Here is a 25,241-nt window from a genome sequence, read left to right as displayed (position 1 = left end):
TTTTTTATTTTTATTAATTATAGGATATTAACTTTTTATCTCCTCCTGTACCTCTCTCCCTCCTCCCCTCCCAATCCCACCCTCCCTCTTCCCCACCCGTATCCCTCTCCCAGTCCACTGAAAAAGGAGGTCCTCCTCCCCTTCCCTCTGGTCCTAGCCTATCAGGTCTCGTCAGGTGTGGCTGCACTGTCTTCTTCTGTGGCCTGGTAAGGCTGCTCCCCCCTCGCGGGGAGGTGATAAAACAGCAGTCAGGCTGAAATTTTATTGACACTGAAAAGTGATGACCTTTTAATAATCCAACAACCTATTAAAAGTCAACGTCTTTCTTGAGGGATGGGATTCATTTTCATTGGGTCAGATTAAGCAGGTTGTCAGAAAGTGACGGTACCCATCATTCTTTCTCCTGCTTTTCCTCCCATTTTTTCTGTATGAGGTGAAGCAACATGGGGCCCTCGTGGGAAGCCAGGCAGATGATGGTGTCCTGCTCCAGAAGCGTAAGGCTAAATACAGCTCTCTCTTGTATGCGTTCCCAAGTCTAGGGTATTCTGTCACAGCAACAGGATGCCAGCCGCGACATGGGTGAAGTAAGAAGAGGATCCTCGGAGTTTGAAACTCCTAGCTTTAGGAGTTGTTTCTCCCAGAGGCCGAACTGGGACCCCCGGGATCCCATCCCCACACGTAATGGTGATGGGTTCTACTCAGGGCATCTCAAGCACTCCAGCAAGGCCTCTACCACACAACAAGCAACTGGCTCCAGTAGCAGACCCTCGTTCACCTAGAGCGGGCATCCAGCGCCCTCCTATTCAGGTGGAGAGCTCTCCACAGCCACACCTACCAGCACAACAGCTGAGCCCTGGTAAACAGGCACAGGAGCCAGATCCTCGCTCTCCTACTCTTGGCATTGCACAAAATACCCGTGAAGATCAGTGGTGCTGACCCTAAGAGTTCACTGGTGAAAGAGCAGAGAGAAATCTTTTAGACCGAAGTGTCCAAATAGGTTTCCTCCCCAGACCTTCCTCTGCCCCAGGAAACGCCTTTATCTTCAGATTGGACCTGCCTTTGGATACTCGGTTATCCCTTGATGACCAGTTGCTGCCTTGGAGCCAGACTGAACTCCCTTCCAAACCGGAGTTTCCCAAGAAGGAAGCAAAACAACCCACAGAGGCCATAGTTGAAAGCCAGAACTCAGACAAACCCTCCAGAGACCCCGAGACTCCTCAGACGTCAGTTTTGAGATTCCCCAAGGCTCCGTCCTTGACGTGTTTCTCTTGTTCCCTTTTTGTTTGGGTTTAGGTATTACTTCTCGGCTTCTGGTAATTTTCAGGCCCCTCTCTCTACATAAGCACTTAACATTAGTTCCCATAAAAAATAAATAAATAAACTTATGACCTTCTCCCCTCCCTCCCCCCCCAAAAAAGAGGTTCCTCTTTTCATATGATTGTCCACAAAAGCCTTGCTGATGGGGTGAGCAGATACTGCAGATACTGAAAGGGGAAAATATGTAATAGTCATGTATAAAGTCGAGGAACACAGCATGTAGAAAGCAAGGTAGGGGGCCTGGTTGCTCAGGAAATACATGAAGATAAGTGGGGGTAAAAAACAGTGAGGGTGGGATATAGCAAATAGGAACAGAAAAGCTCCAGCGAACACGGTTTGGTAATGATTGACAATTGGAGTGGACTTTGCCCATATAGTGAGAAAGGTCCTTACTGCGTGTGAGGACATAAACAGGGATGAGATGATGTAATGACAATGACATAAATCCTGATGTACCATTATGACTGTTCCTTCCCTCTACGTAAAACCCTGAAGAAGGTTTGATAATGAAGTCAATTTAAAAGGTTTTTGCGGTGATTCAAGTGGGAGAAGGACTGTAACACTGAAGGTGAGAGAAAATCAGATTGTAAGTATAATCTGAAAGTAGCAGTCAACAGGACTTGCTAAGTGGTCATCACTGAGCCCAGGACGACACTAAAGTTTTTGCCCTAACCATGGAGCAAGAGAAGGAATTTCTGTAAGATAAAAAGACTATGGAAACATCTAAGCCCTCCAGGACTAGGTAAGGCTCAGTGAGATGGGGCAGAGATAGGGAAGAGATTCAATAATGACCATGTACAGCCCAAGATTGAAATAACCAGAGAGCTCTACCCTGCGGAATACCTGCCATCTCAGTTGCCTGGAAGCTGAGGCAGGGGATTACTTAAATTGCAGTGTTAAGGGTCAACCCTGTTGACATACCCCCCCAAAAGAGAGAGAGAGAGAGAGAGAGAGAGAGAGAGAGAGAGAGAGAGAAGGAGAGGAAGAGGGGGAAATAGAGCAAGTGTTCTGGAAACCAAGAATGAAAATATTAATTTTGTTTTGCCATCAGTTAATGTGAGTTGTCACTCGGTTTTCTTGACTTGTCAGAGTTAACTGCTGCAGAAGGGACAAGATACTGAAGAGTAAACATGCCCGTTAGATTAAACAATGCTCTGGGTTTCCTCATGATCCGAACCAGTGCCGAGTTAGCATGTAGGCAGGGATGAAAGTCGTGCTGAATTGATTTCAAGAGAGTTTGAATAGTACAGGTAAGAAACCTCTATTTGGGGTACACTTTTATCACAAATAACATAGAAATTGGGGTGGGAGGCCGAAAGAGGCCTGTGGTCGGGGGGGAATGGTTTTCGCATTCACCTTCTGGGCCTGGGTGAATTATAGCCCGCTGAGTGCTGAGAGGAGTGATTCAGTGAAGGAAAGAGTGATGGTGCGGAAGCAAGGAAACAATTATTGGACCAAAATCCATGCGTGGGGGAGAAAATAAGGAATCTAGTGGTGAGAGTGGCGGAGTTGATCTCCGGGAGGAGCACGAAAGGGTGATCCTGGGAACACAGGGAGGCCAAGCTGTGAAAGACAGAGCTATTGGCTTCCAAGGACTTCTGTCTTCCTGGGACACAAGACACAAGGCTCTCAGTAGAGCATGCAGATGGGAAAGGGACGTTGGATGCTTGAGGCAGGGCAGGAGTGTGACACAGTTAGTAAACTGGATAAAAGGAACAGATTTTCTGGGCAGCGCATAGTCTTCCAAAGGATATTTTACAACTAACTTCCTGGGTTAAAGATTCCGAGAATATTAAAAAGCATGCCTGAAGTAGGGACTGATTTCAAATTTTGGAGAATGACTGTGTACCATGCGGCCCCGCCTTCCAGAGTTATAACTTAATAAATTAATATCCTTGCTATCCCACTTATAAGGCACAATGTCTAAATTAGATGAAAAAATAATACCAAGGTCAAGGATCCTAGGTGAAGATCCAGGGGGAAAACTCATTAATTGTTTTTCCTTGAAGCTCCTTGCTCAGGAACCATCATGGGAAAATATAGCGAGCCTTAATGACAAGTTAGACTGATGGAAAGAATGTGTCGAGATCCGGGAACACAAACTTAACATGCACAGAGGAGGTGGCCTTGGTAAATCTCCAAGACTTGAGGGCAAGTCCCCTGCCCTACCTGTGACTAGAAGATCCACGGTGAGAATACTTCTTAGAATTAGTCAGCTGGAGGCAAATTGGAGTTTCATTTCTTACAGACCGTGTGAGCTTTCTGTTGCCACGATAAAGAACATGACCAAAAGCAACCAGGAGAGGAAAGGGCTTATTCGGCTCACATGTCCTAATCACATATCATCACTGAGGCAAGCCAAGGCAGAACACAAGCTGGGCAGGAATCTGGTAGCCTAGTCCTTTCCACATCAATCATTATTCAAGGAAATTCCTGACAGTCTTGCCTACTGGCCAAACTGATAGTCTGTTTTCTCACCTGAAGGTCCCTATTGGTAACTTTGTTCTTTGCCATGATTAAATCCCTGACAAAAACAACTTACCAAGGGTTTGTGTCACCTCCTGATTGAGGACACAGTTCATCCTGCTGTCTAAGGCGTGGTGGGGAAGGCATGGTGGCAGAGATGTGTGGTCAAATTGCCTCCACTTAGGAAGCAGAGCACAGTGAATGCTGATGACGAGCCTGCGTTTCCCTTTCAGTCAGCCTCGGCCCATGGAATGGTGCTGTTCCAGTGCAGGGTAGCTTACACCATTCTAGAAACACCCTCGTAGACACAGCCGGACGTGGGTCCCTGTGATGATTCAAACCTAATCAAGTTGACAGTGAAGATTAACTATCCCAGTCACCTTGGAAACAAGTCAACCTCTGTAGGTCTCAGCTTTCCTCCTTAGAATCTAGGAAAGGATACACCTAGCTTTGCTGGCTGTTGTGGCAGACAGAGTAAGAAAAGACACAATAAAGGTTTACAGCATTGATTTTTTTTTTTTACACACATGCATTGTAACAAGAAAATGCGAAAACTGAGAGGAAATAGCTTTTTTTGAATGAAAACCTATGTAAAATTATAAAAACAGCATGGGCTCTTAATGAGTGGTGCAGAAATGAAAATTAAATTAGACTCTAATCCATTGCTCCTTAAGTCTTTAGAACCCAGGATGGCTGATCTGTTTTTCTTCCCCCAGTATTTTGACAGGCATACTCACTCTAGGCTTATCAGGCCCGGGTCACATCACCGCAGAAAGGAATGGCTTCTCTGGTTGGGGAAAAGAACACTGGCAGCACAGTGCTTTAGATCTGGACCTAGACTTTCCTTCGTGAGCAGCTATGGCTCCTGAGAGGAACTGACGGGGAAACTGACTTTAGTGGAGGTTCATGACCCAGTCACTCTGTCTTTTGAGCAGTGGGAAAAATCTGTCCTTCTGACATATTTATAACTCTGTGGTTAAGACGTTTGCTTAATGCCCTTTTTTATTTAAAGGTCTCTGGCCATTTCGACCTCCCCCTTTTATGTTAGACATGCTTTGCAGGCTATTAATGCCCTTTAAGTACCTTCTTTATACTCATGTTACAATCTGGACCTAACAACTTTCAAAGACTCAGACTTTGACAAAATTCCAAGATAATTATAGCAATTGCTTTTTAAAAGGGGGGGAGGCATGTTCATGTTAAAAATAAAAACCTTACTTTAGATTTGAAATTTCAAGGAATTTTATTTGCTTGTTTGCTTAAGACACAATTCAGAGACTTGTGTATGCTCAAGAAGAAAAGAAAAATAATTACATTTTCATGTAGGTTTCATATATGTTTGGGGGTATCTGTTGTTAAACTTGGACCTTGGTTCAAGACTAAGTTCTGAAATAGGAGGGGAAAGATTGCCAAATCCATGGGGAATTATGCATTTCCTTTTTAACTTTGATGCCGCTAGATAAAATAGCCCAATATTTTTTGGCTGCTTAATTACATGCTATTAAATAAAAAGATGATATTTGTAAGCAATGTTGGGGTTAAGTAATATAAATATTTTTATTAGCCAGTGATTGTTAAGAGATACAGATGCTCAGCATACGTGTGTGAATGAGTACACACAAGGGCACACACATGCAGACAAAGAGATAGAGTTACTCCCGGTGCGTGTGTCTAGATTTTCATAGCAGACCCGGCCATATGTTTCTTGTCGCAGTGGCTGCCCAGTGAGTTCATGCATGTGCATGACAGTTCTAGCAGGCAAGAAGGCGTGTAAACAATGAGCATAACTCAAAATGGAACAAAGAGGTGAACTGATAGCAAGCTATGTCACTTGAGGAAGAACATCAAACTTTTAATGAGTCATTTAAACAGGTGAACACACCGTATGATAATATAATCATCAACTGTGAAAGAGACCATAGATTTCATGTAAGATGTGAGAGCCACCTCCATTCTTTGACTCTTCTACCTTCGTTTATGGGAGCCTCTTTGTAGATGACAGGAAAGGCCTATCACGAACACATTGTGATAGATAGTGGTGAAAATCTGTGAAATGTTCTCTTGGTTTTATTATTTCAACAATAAAGAAGTACTTCAGGCATTCAAGTAATAGTAATAAGAACAGACAGCTTTTGAATTCCTCTTTTTTTTTAATCTAATAAATACAGTCTATACCTTCACTCTAGTGTGGGCTTGAGGTAAGTATAAAGAAGCTGGGGAACTGTGTTCATAGAGAAAATTTATATAGGTTAAAAGTCAGCTTTACATTTCACCAGACATTTTCTCCTAAGAAAATAGTTACCCTATTTAATTCAACAAGAAAAAAAATTGAATAATTGATGAGGATTTGTGAACTTGAGAATTGTAAATAAGACAGTATTTCAATTGAAACAGCTTTAAAATCACTGGGTAGACTCCCTCTGTTGTCATTATTTATACTTTTTTTAGCACCTATCATCTTCATATTCAAGAATAAAAATACTGGGCTTACTATGAGAATGAAAATATTATGATTCTCTGAAATTCGTCTCTCAGTGAGTCCAAATGTTCAGTGTTCAACCATGTGTGCATCTCTCCCGTATTACTCTGCTAGTTTCAAAGACTTAAAATACCTAATGGACAGCCAGGCATGGTGACACATGCCTTTACTCCCAGCACTCGGGTAGGCAAGAGGCAGGTGGATCACTGTGAGTTCGAGGCCAGCCTGGTCTACAGAGCGAGTCCAGGACAGCCAAGGCCACAGAGAGAAACCCTGTCTCTCAAAATAAAAATAAATGACTAAGTAAATATATCTTAAATAAATAAATATAGTAAATAAAAATACCTTATGGACTACAAACACACCGTGGCCATTGTGTATGAAGTAGGAAGGAGTGACACTACATTTTAACTTGAAAAATGCCTTAGTAGTTTGTTTCAATTCGAACAATATACAAATGTTTAGATGCGACAGTGGTGATTGATGGCCCCGTGTTTGAATGCTCTTGTCTTGTAATCATTCTCCTTTGGGGGAAGCTCTCATCTCTGTCACCATCTTGTAGTCACCAGTTAAGTTCATGAGATGTGTAGTCAGTCAACTGATTGGACTGTAAAGGTTGTTAAATTTACACTAACAAGTGACACATGAAAATGGTTTATAAAAAGAAATATAGTGTGCAAAATCCTTATAATTGTACAGTGTGTGTGTGCGCGCGCGCGTGCACTCGTGTGCATACATGTATGCAGGTATGCATACCTGCCCAGGGATGTGTGCATATATGTGTGTGTGTGTGTGTGTGTGTGTGTGTGTGTGTGTGTGTATGTAAGGTAAGGGATCAATCTCAGATGTACCTTAGCAGCCATCACCTTGTTTTTTGAGACATGGTCGTCTTTCTCTGGCCTGGAACTCACTGACTGATGCAACTAGTTCAGTGGCCAGTGAGTTCCAAGGACACTTCTGTCTCCGTCCCTCTGGCACCAAGATTACAGGAGCTCACCACTAGAAATGATTTTTCTAATTGTTGTTTTGAAGACAGAGTGCCATGAAAACCTCTAGGACTTCAGTTTCTGTACATACGCAATCTTAACATTTTTATTCACAAATATTTATTGAGTGCCTACTTCACGCTAGGTTGATTTCTGCACAGTGGGCTGCAGTAGGGAACATGATAGAAAAATTGTCCTTCTGGGGCTCCTCACACTGGCAGTGAATTGCAGAGGGACAGAAAGATTGTATACAGCAATAATAATGTGCTATATTAGGTGGTGATAAATGCTGCACAGAGGAAGGAAAAGGAACTAAAGAACAGGGAAGCTTATGGATTTTGTGAGTTGCAATAGGCTGGTGACACTCACCAGGAGAAGGTGAGCTGCCAAATGCTTTACATAGCACATGGTACATAGGAAATGCTAATAGATATTACTTTAAAATAGAGAAAGAAGTGGCATCAAAGGCTGATTCAGGGAAGCCTTTTTAATACTTTTCTATCATCCGTCTATTTATCATCTCTCTCTCTCTCTCTCTCTCTCTCTCTCTCTCTCTCTTTCTCTCTCCATCTATCTATCATCTATTTATTTGCTATACAAGGACTTTACTCTATTCGCCCTGACTACTTCCCTCTGGAATTGAAGTTAAAGCAAGATTATGTATAAAGTGTGTGAAGCGCTGACAGATAGATCATAGTGATGTGAGAATCATCCATAATCCTTCCCTGTCTTAAGAAAGGAAGGGAGAGAGAGGGGTTGGGGACAGGTACAGGAAGTAGAGAAAGAACAACAAAAAAAAAACAAACCAAGATTTAGAAGAAAACAAGAGGAAAGAAAGAAGTCTATTTAAGCATAAATTTGTCTTGTGCCATAGATGTGAATTTAACTGTGTACTCTAATTCGATGCTGGAGTAATTAATGGCAGATGTGCACCAAATCTTGGTAAATTTAACTAACTGGCTCTAAATATTTTTTTGGAAATAAAGTATAGAAACACGAATTTCTCTGGATTCTTCTTCTTGACAAAGGTCTCTATAATTTTAGTAGGGGACTGAACAATCACATATTCTAATAGGAAACAAACAACAGTTATTCGTATTGGAAGACACAAATGATTCTGGCACTGAAAGGCAACAGCAGCTGGTTGTGGAGGTGCAAGCTTGTCACCTCAGCCGTTTAGGGTGGGAGGGGCAGGGACACAGCATGGTATCCCACGGAACAAAGGGTGCCGCGCACTAAAGAAACAAAAAGAAAATAGTTTTAGTGGCATGCACAACATAGTGGGTCTTTGGAAAATTATTTTCATTTGCCTCTCAAAATGTTTTGAGGCCTTGTGTAATGCATGCTTATGGTTTAGTCTTGTAGATGAAGGCATATGAGACTTCATTAGATTTTTACATCCTTGCAGAGAAGGTGCAACCCTGTTGTACCTGGGAGTCAACTGAAATCAGTAAGAACTGTGTCAAAGGTGGGACAGTCAAGACGAGAAATCTGGACATGGTTTGATACCTTCTGGCTCTCAGGCAGTAGTTCACACGCCAATGCCTTACTAATATCTGAATCCGAAATGAAAAGGTAGTTAATATTTTAGAAGACATGGGTTTGCCTTCCTAATTATGAGTTTCTTATTCACCTTTTAAAAAGTAGTGTTTGCTCTTTCAGAGGCATGTAAATCAATGGTGTGGAAAGAAGAACCATAACCAGACTGTGTAAATTGATGAAGCAAAAGTACTATTCATATTTTGCCTTTGGTAAATCACACATGAATTAATTCAGAATTGACTACATTATGGCCTGTAGGCTTTAATAATTTATTGACCACATAGTGCGAAAGATGTATATTAATAAACATAACAAAGTATTTTAAAATATAGTTATGAATTAATGTCTTTAAAACAATGACAGGACTAGCTTGTAATTTTTTTTTCTTTTGTTGTATGCTATCAAGAATTCAGCAGAGGGCTGGAACAGTATAATGATTTCTGATTTAAGATAAAAGCATTATGTAAATTATATAGCAAAATACAGACACAGTTGGTAATTTCTAATTCCACTCAAAAGGCCCTTCACTGTGCCCACTACCTTGTGATTGGTCTGCCTGGAAAAGATATGTAACTCCAGTTATGATATTTATTTCCTATTTCATTATTCTAGCTCTGAATACCGAAAGAGAAACAGTTGATAAAGGTGAGATTTTCAAAGACCTGTGTAAGAGTCTGCCCTCAGCTTTGTTTCCATTTTTCTTGGTGTAAAGAGAGTCAAAATTTGAGATGGGTAGCAGAAAATGAAAATGAATGTATCGCTTTCAAGTACTGAAAGAATAGAAGCAGACTCTGGAGCTGTAAGAGCCTAGCTTTGGATTTTATCATTTCAAGGGGTGGGAGAAAATTTCTATCCCAGGTAGTATTTGTCAGTTTGGTTGTTTTCTGCAGATGAAAGGGATACTAAGCAATACAACACACTTCTTTCTCTTTTCCTCACTTCCTCTTTTAATTTCATGTTATTTTATTCTCAAGTTTTAAACTAGGCTTCATGTCATTCTTTATCTCTATTCTTTCATATCAGTCAGTTACCTAATTAATTTTAGCTTCAACTATGGTAGATCTAGTTAGATCTTTCTGACTATATCGAAACTAAAACCAACTAAAACTTCCTGAATTAAGACTTAAAATATGAGAAGTCATCCCCCACTCCTTGTTCCATGTACTCCTTCCCTAGAACAAGTTTCTTTGTATTGGGTAGGGATTTATGAGATCTCTTCGGCTGTTGCAACTTTCATTTTTTGTTCATTTATTAATTTATTTTATTTATTACATTTTTTTCACTTTATATCCCACCTGTAGCCTCTACTCTCATCCCCTCTCAATCCCATCCTCCCTCCCTTTTCTCTCCCATGCCCCTTCCCAGACCACTGATAGGGGAGGTCCTCCTTCCCTTCCATCTGACCCCAGCTTATCAGGTCTCATTTCAGAAATATTTGCATTATCTTCCTGTGTGGCCTGGTAAGACTGCTCTCTCCCACACCAGGGAGAGATGATCAAAGAGCCAGACACTGAGTTCATGTCAAAGATAGTTCCTGTTTCCCTTACTAGAGTACCCACTTGGAGACTGAGCTGCCATGGGCTACATCTGAGCAGGGGTTCAAGGTTACCTCCATACATGGTCCTTGGTTGGAGTATCAGTCTCAGAAAAGAACTCTGGGCCCAGATTTCTTGGTTCTCTTGCTCTCCTTGTGGAGCTCCTGTCCCCTCCAGGTCTTTCTATCTCCCCCTTCTTTCATTAGATTTCCTGCACTCTGCCCAAAGTTTGGTTATGAGTCTCAGCATCTGCTTTGGTACCCTGATGGGTAGCATCTTTCAGAGGCCCTTTGTGGTAGGCTCCTGTCCTGTTTCTCCCTTCCTATGTCCATCCTGTTTGCCTTTCTGAATGAGGACTGAACATCTTTTGCAGGGTGCTTCTTCTTGCTTAGCTTCTTTTAGTATGTTTATACTATATTATATGCCTAATATCCACTTATAAGTGAGTATATGCCATGTGTGTCTTTCTGCCTCTGTGATACCTCACTCAGGATGATATTTTCTAGTTCCCACCATTTGTCTGCAAATTTCATGATTTCTTTGTTTTTAAATTGCTGAGTAATATTCCATTGTGCAAATGTACCACAATTTCTGTATCCCACACCTCAGTTGAGGGACATCTGGGTTGTTTTCAGATTCTGGCTATTATGAATAAAGCTTCTATGAACATGGCAACCTCTTCAGAGCTTTATGATTTATCCAACAAGCTATGGCAGTAGGAGCTCCGCACAGCCCAAGCTCAAGAATGTCTCATTTATATTTCTAGAGTTCAAGGATGCAAACCTCAAGCTATTTTTATTTAGTGCCTTAAGGTTTTTTTGTGTTTGTTTGTTTTGTTTTGTTTTAAAGTACCTCACCATCAGCAAGAATGAAAGAAAAAAAATAGCACTCTAAGTATGATGGTGTCACTGTAAATAGTAACACATTTATGAAAAAAAATAACTTATAAGTTTCCACAACAGTTTAAAAAAAAGTTTAGCCTCATCAGTCACCAAAGTGTGTGTGGGAGGATGGGGGATCCAAAGCCTTACTGATAAAATATTGGCTCTTTCTTGGTAGGGGACATTGTTTTCAGTTTTGTGAGTGCTGAGCCAGCCAGACTCTGATGGATAGCTTAAAACCATGGTCACAGAGATAGTTCTGGTTAAATTTGGAGGGTCATGAAACAAAACAAACATGACTATGAGAAAGAGATTTGCAAGGATGGAGGTAGAAAGGCATAGCAGAATGGGCAACAGAATATGGGGCGAAGGTGGCCAGTCTGCATTATCCAAATGTGTGAAATTGCCAAAGAGAAAAATTAATTTCCACAAATAAAATTTAAAACTACCTCAGCAATATAACAGAGAAAATTATTCACCAGATTGTTTACACCCCTTTTACCAAAGAAGCTAAAATACTTCCTATGATGTAAGTACAACTGTAAAATTTTGGAAAAACATTCTAATGTTATGGGATACATTAGGTGAATACTGGCAACCTATTATTTAGGAAGGACAAGGAAGGCTTGAAGACAAGATGCAGACATTAATAAAAGTTGCAGTAAAAAATAATCCTTTATTATATGGCTAATATCCACTTATAAGTAAGTATATATTATATATGTCTTTCTCCTTCTGCATTATCTCATTCAGGATGGTCTTTTCCAGATCCATCCATTTGCCTGCAAATTTCATGATGTCCTTATTTTTGATAGCTGAATAGTTTTCCACTGTGTATATGTACTACAGTTTCTTTATCCATTTTTTCGGTTGAGGGACATCTGGGTTGTTTACAGTTACTGGCTATTGTGAATAAAGCCACTAAGAACATAGTTGAACAAATGTCCTTGTTGTATGGTGAAGCATCTTTTGGGTATATGTCCAGGAGTGGTATAGCTAGGTCTTGAGATAGAGCTGTTCCAGCTTTCTGAAGAAGTGCCAGGTTGGTTTCCAAAGTGGTTGAACAAGTTTGCACTCCTGCTAGCAATGGAGGAGGGTCCCCTTTCTCCACATCTTCTCCAGCATGTGTTGCCACCTGAGTTTTTTATCTTAACCATTCTGATGAGTAAGATGCAATCTCGGAGTCATTTTGGTTTGCTTTTCACTGATGACTAAAGACCTCGAGCGTATCTTTAAGTGCTTCTTGACCATTCGAGATTCCTCACTTGAGAATTCTCTGTTTAGCTCTGTACCCCATTTTTAAAACTGGATTATTTATTTGGTTTGTTGGTGTTTAATTTCTTCAGTTCTTTACACATTCTGGATGTTAGCCCTTTGTCAAATGTAAGATTGTTAAGAATCTTTTCCGAGTGTGTAGGCTGTTATTTTGTTATGTTGAGTGTCCTTTGCTTTACAAAAGTGTTTTAGTTTCATGAAGTCCTATTTATTAATTGTTGATTTTAGAGCCTGAGCTCTTGCTGTTCTATTTATAAAGTTGTCTCCTGTGCTAGGATAACCATACTACAATCCACATACCTATAGAAGCTAAGTAAAAGGAGGACCCTTGGGAGAATGCTTAATTCTCATTCAGAAGGGCAAATAAAATAGATGCTGGACATTGTTGAAGAGAGGGAAAAGGTTTCCTTCCATAGATGTCTTCTGAAAAACTTTTCACCATTGGAGGATCGAAGCAAATGCTGAGACTTATAGCCAAACTTTGGACAAAGCACAGGGAGTCTTATGGAAGAGTTGGGGAAATGAAGGATCCAGAGAGGACAGGAATGCCACAAGGAGACCAAACAGCCAACAAATGTAAACCCAGGGCAGCCTGCAGAGACTGATGCACCAACCAAGGACCATGCAGGGAGACGACTCAGGACCCCTGCTCAGATATAGCCTACAGGCAGCTCAGTTTCCATATAGGTCACCTAGTAAGTGGAGCAGGGACCGTCTCTGACATGAACTCTGTTGCCTGCTCTTCGATCACCTCCTTGAGCAAGGCAGCCTTGATAGGCCACACAGGAAATGGATACAGGCAGTTCTGTAGAGACTTAATAGTCTGGGCTCATGGGTTAAAGAGGAGAGCTCCCCCTTTTTGAGGGCTAGAGAACAGTGATGGGATGGGAGAGAGAGGAGGATGGGACTGGGAGGAGACAGGAGAAGAGGCTAAGATTGGAATGTAAAATGACTAAATTAAGAAAAAAAACCCCACCATATATATAATCCATAGTTTAGAAAATAATTATTGTGGGGACAGGAGGAGAGGTACACAACAAGAGTGACCACTAGGTAGCCTAGAGAACATTGGATGCAATTCTGTATCTCAAGCTAAATAGTATCTGGAAAGGCAGACCTTAAGACAGCATAATGTTATTTTATGACAAATTTCATCTTAAGAAAAAAAGACCTATCTTCTAATGGTCATTTCCTGTGTGATTATCCTTTGTTGGCATTTCTTAATATTTCTAAGTGTATGTAACTTTTTCGGGAGTATTTTAATTGTGTGTCATATTTTAGTTATCCTTAAGTTTTCTGCTGATGAGAGAGAGAGAGTGTGTGTGTGTGTGTGTGTGTGTGTGTGTGTGTGTGTTACTGAGGATTCGGAATGCTGAGTGGGCATTCTTAGCCCTGGCTACATCCTTGGCCCTCTCTTTTCATCATCTCTTCATGAATAGACACTTGCTATATCTTTTTCTACGACCTGAAATGAGTTCTGTATTTTAAGTCAATTATGTTCTTTTCATGAGGGTTTATATTTTATATTTCTAAGAGAGCATGGCATTTCCAATACCATATTCCCTAAATGATAGTTAAAAATTATGTTTCTCTCTAAGATAATACAGCTCCAATGTCTATAACCCAACAAACTGAGAAATGTTTAAAAAAAAACAAACAAATTTTCTGGGAATTTTTTTCTTTAAAATTGAGGAACTGAACTTTTACCTATACAGTACAATGTTATATAATTCTAATAAGAGTAATGCCAAGTGGTATGATTTACAAACTGCTTTTCAAAGAACTAAATGTGAGAGACAGTAAGTTTAGGTAAAACTTGGTATGTTAATAGCGTTTAAATGTAAAAACATTAAACTTAAAATTACCTGAAAAACATTGTTAGAATTAACGGCCAAAGGTGCTTACCAACACATTCTAAAAGTTTTGTTGTTACTTTTTCTGCACATATAAACAGAAATTTAAGCTTTCTGAGAAATTGTATTTTAAGCCACAGCATTAAAGTTTTATTTGCTATAATTGCTTCTTCTAGTCAACAATCATTAATCACTTACCATATGCAAGTCAGTGTAGGAGTGAGTAAAAAGAAAGTAAAGCGAGTGGTTAAGAGTTAAGGCACAGCTCCTTTGGCAGAGTACAGGGAATCATAAGAAAGAAGGGGAATTAGTCTGATGGGGAAAGGATAAGAGCTCCACAAGGACCAAATATATCTGGGCACAGGGTCTTTTCTGAGACTGACATTCAACCAAGGACCATGTATGGATATAACCTAGAACCTCCACTCAGATGTAGCCTGTGGTAGCTCAGTAACCAATTGGTTTCCCAAAGTGAGGGGAACAGGGACTATTTCTAACAGGAACTCAATGACTGGCTCTTTGGTCTCCCCACCCCCGAAGGGAGGAGCAGTCCTGTTAGGCCACAGAGGAGGGCTTTGCAGCCAGTCCTGAAGATACCTGATAAAACAGGATCAGATGAATGGGGAGGAGGTCCCCCCCATCAGTGGACTTGGAAAGGGGCACGGTGGAGATGAGGGAGGGAGGGAGGGACTGGGAGGGAATGAGGGATCGGGACACGGCTGGGATACAGAGTTAATAAAATGTAACTGATAAAAAAAATAAAATAAAATAAAAAAAAGAGTTAAGGCACAGCTCTTATTCTCAATACAATGTGTGTAATAGTTGAGCCAACTATAGTTAGTGGAAGCATCAGTATTTATGTAACAGAACACAGTAAGAAAGCAACATGTATTGGTGTCTATTTGACCTAGCATGTCTCATATTGGTCTCAAATTTAAATAGATAAAAAAAAATTCTGATTTCCTTACACACACACACAGGTAGGGGAGGGGCTTATACAGCAAATGAAATAATCTTCGCATTATGATAAAAAAAAAGTTCCAAGAAGGCAAAGAGAATGTTTTTAATGACTGGATAGGCTCTGCCTATATGTTTGTGGGGTGTCGTGCAGCCATGTTCAGAGAGTTCACAGGAGGAGAGAGAAAAAGCACTCAGTAAAGGCATCCAGTGGTGGCTAGGTCATGGTGGCCTGACTCCTTGGGCTGGAAGGCAGAATACCAGATAAGAAAGTCAAAACAGGGTCTAAACATGCCAGGATGCTGTGCTGAAACAGTTGTGCCAACTCCCAACTGGGCTTTGTAGATACAGGAATATAAACATAGTTCAGGCTTTGTCTAGGGTAGGGTGGGATGGATTGCACAGAAGGGGGCAGGAAGTTCAGAGCTGGGTGTCTGAAGAGGAACTGATGTTAGTGGCACTGAGGATGACAGGTCTGAAGAAAGTGTGGCAGGAACTTGGAAAAGTGGATGTCTAATACATGATGGTTAACCTAGAGAAACTCAAACCCTAGATGACTGTGACAAAGTTACAAAGTGACATTTTTCTCTCCCAGTTTTCAGACAGTTCACCATCCGAATCAAAATATCCTGCTTACTACATCATATCATAATATCACCAGCTGTTTGCATTTGTACTAGAGATTCTCAACGTGCCTTTCTCATTCTTGAACAGAATTCCCCTTTGTTGCACATTATTGCCAAACTATGACATGTGATGTAAAATATAGGCAGTGAAAATGTCTCTGTTCATGTGCGTGTTTAGCCCTGGGAACCAGACTGGTTGTTTTCTAAACTTTATTTAGGGCTGTGAAAATCACTTTTATTTTCACTTCCAGTTGATTCTAATCTTCCTGCAATGCTTTGATTCCTGAAATGGACTCATTTCCCCTAGCTCCACCCAGAGTTAATGTTAAATCACCCGAGAAGTTTGGCCTCTTTAATCCAAATGATTAACTACTTTTAATACACATCGAAGAAAGTTTTGACCATACAGAAATTGGTATGAGGTACAAGTTGAAACGTTTTAATACTATAAAAGATTTCTCTTATGGTCTTACTGATTTTTCAGTAAATTCCTACTGGTTAAGTATGAGATCTTTAAAAAAATGGGAGGGTAGGTAGGAATGTGTACTTTCATATTATTTAAAAACAAAAGAGTTGTTAGTTTGTTATGTAATTGATGTTGAGTCACTTATGTGCCTAGGAGAGTTTTTTTGCTTTCTCTTCTTTTTCTGAACATTGTGTTAGGTAAATAATATCCAATGTGAGGATCATGTGTAGCTCAAAATAACACATTTCAGCTTTTTTAGTATTTCTTCGGGTTAAAGACCAAGTAAGAAGTAGGTGAATGGGTCTTCATCCTTAGTCCAAAGCTTTTTGCTTTGAAACGGTATTGAAGTATCCTACGGGATTAGATTTCATAAATACTTTGAGTCCTGAAATTCTAAAATTTAGTAATTTCTCTCTTACTATTCTTTTACATTATCAGAATTGTACACTCTTGATTAAAAGGAACCTTGCTGTTTTTACTGTTCTGACTTTCCCTAGCCCTGAACACATATGGAGTAGAAAGACCTAAACAGCAAAAAGTACAGACAATGTTTCCTTGCCTCACTTCCTTCTGTTTACACTTTGAGGTTTTAAGTTCTGTACAGAGGCAGAATGTTATAAACTCCATTAGAAACAAATGCTTGCACAAGGGTGTACGAACACACATACACATTCACACGATCTGAATCTCAGTAACATCCATCCCTTTAAATTTTTTTTTTTTGTATTTGCTTTCCTATACTCGTCCCTGGTTGGCAGGCTTCTCCCTTCCAAACCTTTATTTATTTATTTTTTTCATTTTCCTCCTTTATAGCTGGAGAGTTGCCATATTTTAATATTTCTAATCCCTACTTAAAAGTATTTTTTTTTTCAAAATGCTGCTTACATTTTTTTAATACTTGATGTACTTCCTTCTTTTAACCACAAGCCCTATCCAGCCTCTAGATATTAACCTTGACCTGCCCTTAATTTCCTTCTCCCTCTGGAATGAGTTCTTGCAGATTAGTTTCAAACGTCATCATTTGACTAACACGCCCATGGCTGTTGCTATAGGGAGGAGGCATTTTGTTTTCCCGCGCATAGAGTCATTCACTATAGACTATACTGATGAACTGCGCCGGCACTCGGCTCTCTGAGAAAGCTGTTAGCGCAAGGGCTGCCAGGATGACATAATTTCTCAGAGCATCCTCCCATCCTTCGTTAAATTCACTCCCTGCCTACCCTAGCCCCACCTGCAGGGAAATTTTAGTGATTCCGGTAGAGGAGAGATTTTCCTTTAAATACTGCACGCTTGCTGGTATTCTGCAATATTTCAAACTTGAGTTTGCAAGCGTTCTTTCTGTCCGGAAGCAGGAGGGTGGAGAAGGGCTTCTTCCCAAGATCAGCTCAGGTTGAGGTTTCGCAGCTAACAATTCTTGGAACAGAGACCTTCCCTTTCCCCGGTGAACCAACCCTTCAGCCTCTCAGTCCCATTTCCTTCCTGGGTTCTGAGTCCTACAACGCCCAGCTTCCACTGTTTTCTTTTTTCATGCAGAGCTACTTCTCTGGAAGAGTGTACCGCACAAATTTCAGACACTTTCACGCTTATCTCATTTGTTCTTCTTCGAAACCTCAACACGGGGACACACTGTCTCCCTCAGTCCTGTTTTACTGAGGAGAGGACTCCAGCCGCTGATTCATCCTGTCCTGACTAGGACAGGGCCGCGCCAGTCCTCTTCGGGCTGGACCACCTTTCCCATTGGCCTCCTTCACAAAAGGAGCCAAGGGCAGAGCCCGGCCAGCCGCTGCCCCGCCTTTGTTTTCATTAACAGCGCACCTGGGCCTTAAGTGCTCAGCAAATGCCACGGTGCCACACAGATGTAGAAGCTGGCTTTTCCTGGCTCGAATTTGCTTTTTCGCTCTCATTTCCTGTTTCTCAGCCTCCCCACGGTTTCTCTTCCCACCCCATTCCACTCCAGAGAACTGCAAATTTTTCTTTAACACAAACTTCCCCTCGCAGCCTCCCACCTTCAGGGCGGTTTCCCACGCAGGGCGGGCTCAGAGGCACCGAGTAGGTGTGCCAGGCCCCGGGAGCCAACCCAGGCTTCAAGAAAGTGGTACCCGCTGTCCCCCGACCGTCAACGGCCGCCCGGGGCCAGCTCCGCTCCCGCACCCCGCCGGGCCCTTTCCGCTTCCTCCGCTCCCCGCCCCCGCCGACCCTCCCGGGCGGCCTGACCCCGAGTCCTCCCGGCCGCGGAGGGAACAGCAGAGCCGCCTCCTCCCTCTCCCCGCCCAGAATCCCGCGGATCCTGGGCTCGGTGCGCACAGGCGGGGCCGCGGGGGATGGCGTCCAGCACCGGGGACCGAACACCGACTCTGTCCCTACTCGTGTCCCCGCTACCCTGGCCGGGGTCCCGGCTCAGCCCGAGCCCTCCTTTTCCTCCCCGCGACCTCGACTTCCCCCGCTCTCCCAAATAACCGGCGCGGTCAGGCGCCCCCGGTGTGCCCGCGTCCCCGAGTGAGGCACACGCCCGCACCTCGCCCCCATTCATCCCGCCAAGGTGAATCTCGGCGAGCGGGGCGCCCCTGCCCCTCCAGCAACCTGAGACTCACTCTGACCTAAACAATGATCCCCCTCTCCCCCACCTTGTCACTGGTCCAGTCTCTCTGGCCCCGCTACCCTCGGGGCAACCCCCGCCGGGACCCCATTGTTGCCCTGGCCGCTGGGCGCCCGGGGGCGGACCCCCGCAGACTCCGCCGGCTCCGCCTACACCTTTCCAAGTTCGCGGTGGTTGAGCCGCGGGGACAGCTAGGGCGCGGGGACCCTCTGCTCGCTCGCCCCCACCCACCCTGGCTGCGGTGGGGAGTGGGCAAGGGCCACGCTGGCTGGGCGCTTTATTTGTCTCCCAATTCTCTCCCCGAGGCTGCCTAGGCGCGCGGTGACACAAAAGAGAGGGGTGCTTGGTGGCAGCTCAGCAGGAGTCTCTCCAATGAGAGTTGTCATCTTGGGGTTCCCCTCTCCGAGACCCCTGGAATCGCCCCCAGGCTGCGGCTCCGGGAGCGGCAGGGGCCATGTGTGGGTTATTTAGGGTGCCGCAGAGAGGTGGTGCAGGTGACCGGGTGGCGCGGCGGAGGCCCAGGGCCAGGGGCGGGGGCAGGGGTGGGGCGGGGTGGGGCGGGGTGGCGGCTCGTCGGACCCACCCCCCTGCTGCTGGCCAGGCTGGCGAGGCGAGGCGAGGGCTGGGCAGTGGGTGTCGCGTTCTACCTCTGCGATCGGGGAGGGGTTAGTTTCCCACAGGGGATTTCAACCATCACACTCAGAGCCCGCCTCCTAATCCTCCGGCGGAGCGGCTCGGGGCCCCATTTTATGGCAATAAAGCGACTTAGCGCCTGCTGAGCGAGCCCCTCCCCGCCGCCGCCCCCGCCCTCGGCCCCACCCCGGGGCTCGCCCGCAGCGGCGGGGCTTTGTTTCTGGGGAGGAGGGCTCGGAGCTCTTTTGTTTGGGGGTTTGCTGTTTTCACCCCCCCTCCACGCCCCACACACACCCCAACCTCACCCCACCCCGCCCCACCCCCGGCGCCTCTCCGATTTCCTGAGCTGCCGGCTGCAAAGGGAGGAGAACCGGCTTCTTGCAACCCCCTCGGCTGGGCCCCGGGGTAATTCGATGCGGGCCTGGCGAGGCTCCCCACGTTAGACCCGGGCTCGCGTCTCGGCAGCCTCCACCCACAGGCCCACCCTACATTTAGCGCATCATGTGATCCGGGTAAGTCATTTGCAAGTACAACAGTTCCCCGGGTTGCCCCCCATTCATTTCCTGAGAACTGCAGAGAGCAGCTGAGAGGCTCTGCTTGTGCGTGTGAGTGTGCGCGGGTGACGCCGTGTGCGAGTGTGTGTGTGTGTGTGTGTGTGTGTGTGCGCGTGTGTGCGCGCGAGTGTGCGCGCGCGCGTGTGAGAGAGAGAAAGGGCGAGAGAGAGAGAGAGAGAGAGAGAGAGAGAGGGGGACTCTGTGTGAGGGAAAGAAAACAATTTCTCCTGCTCTGCAGCTTCTATTCAGGTCTGTGCCGATTCCGTTTTTTTTTTTTTTTTAATCAAAATAAACAACCCCCTCCTTTTTTTTTTGCCATCCCAAATCAGATCTTATTCTCTTAACATGTTTTATTTTCCTTCTGTCATCTGCTCAAGTTAAATCATTTGGTTGGTCTGTGTTCTTAAACGGGGGGGGGGAGGGGGGGAAGTGTCGGGAAGCGGGAGGGGGTCGGGGTAGGGCGATGCTGTTGCCGAGCCTGGAGCGGCGGTCGGATTCGCGGAGAAGAAAGAGGGAGGTTACTTGTCCCACTCCCTAAACATTTTTTAAAGAACTTAGCAAGTAGCGTGAATTAAGCAAATGCTTTGCTCCCCCGGACTGGAATTGTTGGTTGCACTGTTCGCCTGACAGTTGCCAAGGATGAGAAATTAATCCCCAGGGCTGAATTGCTGGGGGAGGGGGAGGGGGAGGGGGGGTGCCGTGGAAGTAGTTGGTCCCCACGAATGGATGTGGACCGGGGCGGGCCGTGCGGGCAGTGTGTGAGCTCTGGAGAGTGGAGGGGAAGGGGTTAAGGAGGAGATAGCGTGGCTGGCACCAACAGTGGTCCTGGCGCTGTATTCATTATTGTCTCGGGTAGTAACGATGTGGAACTGTCACTCGCTACCCTGCCTGGTCCACGGGAGTAGCCAGGGGCTGGCCTGTGGCTGTTAATTTCAATTACGAAGGACCTGGCCGGAGTTGACAAGGGACAACTTTGTAAGGGCACCTGGGCCCGGGAAGCCCGCGGAGCCGGCCTAGGAGCCACTTCCAGCCCCAGACGCTCAGCTCTGAGTGGGCTAGGACTTGACCTCCGCGGCGTTAGTTGGTGTTCACGTTGTGTGCTCTTCGGGAGAATCAATTCTGCTTTTGTTGGGTAGAGAACTTTGCAAACTTTTACCTTTGGGGAAAAGGGTGGGGTGCACTCAACAGTTTCGCTTCTCGGTGCATTTGAGGCAAATGCTTGGAAAAAGTACCAATTCCTTTGTTATATGTCCCTGTGGCTTCCCAGCCCCCTCCCCCCTGCTCCTCCAGTTTTGCATACTTTACTAGTAATTGCCCTAATTCAGCTGATAAAAGCTGACTTTGTTGAGTTAAAGAGTATTAGTACAGCGGAATGTGGAATCTGGATAAACGGTTTCTGTGTTTAGTATTCTCGAACGTAACTATACAGATGGCTTAAATCTCCGTTTTGTAATGGATTGTTTTAAATAATTCTACTGGCTAATAGAATTCTTGACTGAGTACTAAGATATTTTAACGTGGCGTTAGCGTTCTGTCTCCCTGGAACACGGGGGAGACAGGCAGAGGCTCTATTTACATCTAGACAGTGTGCATCTAGTTGTTTCTTAGACATCTGCCAATCAAGTACACGTCATTCTGCAAATCCACCTCGGAAGCCTTCTTTCCCCTCGGTGGAGGAAAGAGTTGTTTGGATAAGTAAATGCTTTGAAGGACATTTGGTGGCTTTTAGCAAGCAGCAGCTTCTGATGGGAATAGGAGTGGTCACTTTGATGAGAAAAGAAACCGTCATCCTAGACACGCTTTTAAAACTGGCATTTAATTACCACAGGGGACCCCTCCTCCCTATGAAGAAAAAAAGCCTGCTACTAGGTGGTCCTTATCTGACGGCGGGTTACACTAAACAAACAAACAAAAACCAGGTAGAGACTGGTTATGCAAAGAGTATATTTTCAGGCTGGAAAAAAATTAACTGTAGACTGCTGTTAGAAATAGAATGTTTGAAGACAGATATTTCAGTTGCCTAAGTCACATCTGTATCGCTGCTGCCTGGTCAATCTTGGTACTATACTGAGTCGACGAAGCTCATTTGAATTTGAGAGAGCAATTTGAGCATTTGAAAATTGTCAGAAACATTTAATGCACTTAGAAAGAAAGGTTTATGATGCTAACTCGTAGTTAATGCAAAATATATTTAAACTAGAAAAATTAACATGTTTTCACATGAAAACTTAACTTATGAATTGCATATGTTTAACTACCATAGCTGTGTCAGGGTAAATAAAACATTCTTGTTTCATTTCTGTTGGTTACTGAAGTCCTTCAGTTGTCTATTACTTAATAAGGCGTATTTCAAAAAAGCTTTGATCAGCTCAACTTTATTGGGAATGTGTTCTATGAGTATTTGTTGAATGAAAAATTTTGCCCGCCCCCCCCCCAATCCCGTAGAAAGTCTTTTTCAAGAAACCATGTCCTCTGAGAGGCCATGGTCCTGGTCTAGCAGTTGAGACCTTGACCTTAGCAACTCTTGGCTGTTGTTTACTCCAGCTGCTGCCTCTGTGTGTTCCAAAAGCAAAGGTAGTACTTTCTCCTACTGGTGCTTGATGTTTGGTCCCCAGAGCATGTGCACAGCCTACAGTCTATAGTACCGTGACCATGCATAGGTAGATATATATGTTGCTCAAGAGTTTTCTTCTGGCTTCAGAAGGGGAAACACATCTTCAGAGTCTCTGGGAGTCAGATGTTGAGCCACGAAGCAGTCTGTTATCAACAAAATGAAATTGCTTATTTGAAATCGTGAGTGTTTTGTCTGATTTAACTACTTAGTCCTCCAGGCCTGTACTGAGGGATATCAATGGGACGTGTTGGTTCGTTTGCAGCCGTGAGAAACCTTATTCAGGGAGGTAGTATTTGCAATAGCTGACAACATAAACCTGTCCTGGGCGTTTTCCCCAATTAATACAAAATGAAAAGTATGGAATTTCCTATTTTATACTTAAATAACATTAAAATAATTCTATCCAATTGAGGTGCTAGATGATTGGTTTGTTTATATTTAGGAGAAGCATTCTTAAGTGTTTTGGGTTCATAAGTGTAGATGCAGTGTGTGTATATTAATACAAAGTATATAAGCCTGGAGCAGTGGTGCATGCCTGTAATCCCAACACTCAGGGAGGCAAAGGCAGGAGGATCTTTGTGAGTTTGAGGCCAGCTTGGTTTACAACTGAGTTTCCAGCCAAGGCTGTAGAGAGAAACCCCTGTCTCAAATCCCCCCGCAACCCCCGAAAAAAAGTATTTCTACAAAAATTGTAATGGCACAAATATTATTACTGTTGTTGTTATCATTATTGTTGATATTATATCCCTTGTGCTTGCATGTTGGTTAGTGAGCAAGAGTTAAGAATCTTCACATGAACACTGCTGCTCTCTTTTTGTTTAGAGAGTAACATTCCTTTTTATGAGTTCTGAAGTGAATTGCAGCTTCTGGCTGGACCATTTACATTTTACAAATAAGTACAATGGCAGAGTGGAAATACTTATATATTGGTGCCCCCTCCCTTTAATGTAACCCTGGCAGGACTTTAACCCTCTCTGTAGCTCCCTTGAGCTCCTGATCCTCCTGCCTCCACCTTCTGGGTTCAGGACAGGAATGTACCCCCACACCCCGCTTATCATATATGTGTGATTATATATTGTTTTCTTTCTTCAGCTTGTGAGTTATGCACAGCTTTTGGTTTTAAATGTGTGCAAAAATGGAAGGGTAAAAATATTGAAATTAAGTCACTGGCAACACCCTGTAACCACAGCCTTAACTCATCTACCACACCCACTCCGCTCCCAGAAGCAGAACGGGAGATGACAGATGGGCCTTGCCCAGTGCCTGGAAGGTCAGCTGCCTGTGGCTCTCACAGACCTGCTTGGGTTCTAACTCTGTGTGACCAGTCCACCCGAATTCCTTCTTGGGGGACACACAAACCACACCCAGTCTGAAGTCAGCTACTGAGGGCTTGTGGCAGACACATGCTCTGGATTACACGGTTGCTTTCTCTATATATTCTCAGTAATTAGGTTACAAAAGGATTCTTTTGGCTTCGGGTGTTTATTGTCACAAAGTGGCTACTTGAGTAATTATACTGCCCTATAAAAATTTGCTTTGGTCTGGCAGCAGATTTAAGGATATCCAGTGAATGAGTTATACTCTGATAGCCAATTTTTTCTTTTTGTTAACTTAAAGCCTTTTTTTTTTAACAGTTACAGATTTACATATAAACATAATTTATTTGGTTTTTTTTTTTAGAAGAACTTTTTATTTTTTCATGGTTTCATACATGTATACAATGTATCTTGATTATTTCTATCTATATAAGCTCTCTCTTCTTTCTTCCCATGGACACTCCCAACATACCCCTTTCTGTGTTTATGTCCTCCGGTGTGTGTGTTTGTGTGTTATATTCTTATCAGTTCTACCTACTGGAATGTTGACTGATCTGGTTGGCTTGGCCTTGTGCATGTCTTGTGCAGGTCTTGTGCAGGTAAACATAGCTGCAGTGAGTTTACACTGACATGTCAGTGCGACAGCCATGTCGTGTCCAGATGATTACGTCTCATAGCACTCTCTCCTCCTTCCCACCCTCTCTTCCTCCGTGTTCCTCTGCCTGGCTGGTGGCATGAGAGGGCAGGCTATGATGTAGCTGTTCCCATTAGGGCCAAGCACTCAACAGTCATTCTCTGCACTTCGTTACTAGTCCTGTAGTACATGGTTTTCCATATTCATTTTTCACTTATTAAATTGGTCCAAACAGTATTGCTGTCTGGATACCAAGAGAGTAGCAGGATCATCTTTGTGGCGGTCCTGCCCCATGCAACATGAGAAATCAAACCTTTGGTGTGCTCAGAGACACTTTTCTCCCCCACTGAAGGCTATGATTACTGCTTACTGGTTTTGACAGAGATTGTGTCCAAGGTACAGCAATGGCCATGATTTTTAGAGTGAGTAGCTTCCCACAACTCTTTGTGAGGGTGCATATCTGTTGTGTTTGTCAGATTGCTAATTATGCATATATTTAGAATTTATATTT

The 25,241-nt window shown here is 43.5% G+C and overlaps 1 protein-coding gene and 1 pseudogene across 4 annotated transcripts in view; both read left to right on the top strand.

The window, feature by feature from the left end:
- Klf12 (KLF transcription factor 12) overlaps positions 1–25,241 on the top strand; it is a 605,156-nt gene that overhangs the window by 155,606 nt on the left and 424,309 nt on the right. Inside the window, exon 1 of one of the 4 annotated variants that reach the window (XM_060391528.1) lies at positions 19,571–20,124. The exons of 1 other annotated variant lie outside the window; for it this stretch is intronic. The gene's annotated coding sequence lies outside the window, so the exon portion shown is untranslated. Of the gene's footprint in view, positions 1–19,570; positions 20,125–20,149; positions 20,416–21,030; positions 21,299–25,241 lie in introns of those variants that run through there. 2 more of the 4 variants (XM_060391527.1, XM_060391530.1) reach the window with 2 other exon arrangements.
- On the top strand, positions 688–1,293 carry LOC110556029 (cell division cycle-associated protein 3-like; annotated as a pseudogene).

Source organism: Meriones unguiculatus, chromosome 9, assembly GCF_030254825.1.
Source record: "Meriones unguiculatus strain TT.TT164.6M chromosome 9, Bangor_MerUng_6.1, whole genome shotgun sequence".
NCBI classification, from domain to species: Eukaryota; Metazoa; Chordata; class Mammalia; order Rodentia; family Muridae; genus Meriones; species Meriones unguiculatus.
The sequence above is the reverse complement of the archived record's forward strand: the minus strand, read 5'-3'. Positions and strand labels throughout refer to the sequence as shown.